Here is a 439-nt window from a genome sequence, read left to right on the forward strand (position 1 = left end):
TTTTTTTGTAGTTAACAATTGAGCTTAATTTATTTAAGAAAATATAGAAATGTGCTTTCGCTTTTAGAGCAAAGCATGAATGTGGATACATCCACAATTTGTCTTCAGGTAATATTGCATATATTACATGTATTCGTTAATGATTCGATAAAAATATCGCTGAATACACTACCTGCTTCCGTTTTCTATATATTTGAGCGCGTTAATTAGTTACCCTAAACCTTGCTACGTTATGGACCAAATGGCATTGGGAGTAAAAAGTCCAGAAATATATATTTTTACTTACCTCTATGTTTATCTTCAATAATCTGTTAAGTGTTTAAAAAAACCTTCCTCTTCAAGCAGCCTCTGCGAATGTTCATGAGCGGTGGTGATCGCTTACTATCAGGCGAACCACCAGCTCAGTTGCCCGCTATGGCATAAAAAAATATCAACAAAC

Source organism: Zerene cesonia, chromosome 16, assembly GCF_012273895.1.
Source record: "Zerene cesonia ecotype Mississippi chromosome 16, Zerene_cesonia_1.1, whole genome shotgun sequence".
Taxonomy (NCBI): Eukaryota; Metazoa; Arthropoda; class Insecta; order Lepidoptera; family Pieridae; genus Zerene; species Zerene cesonia.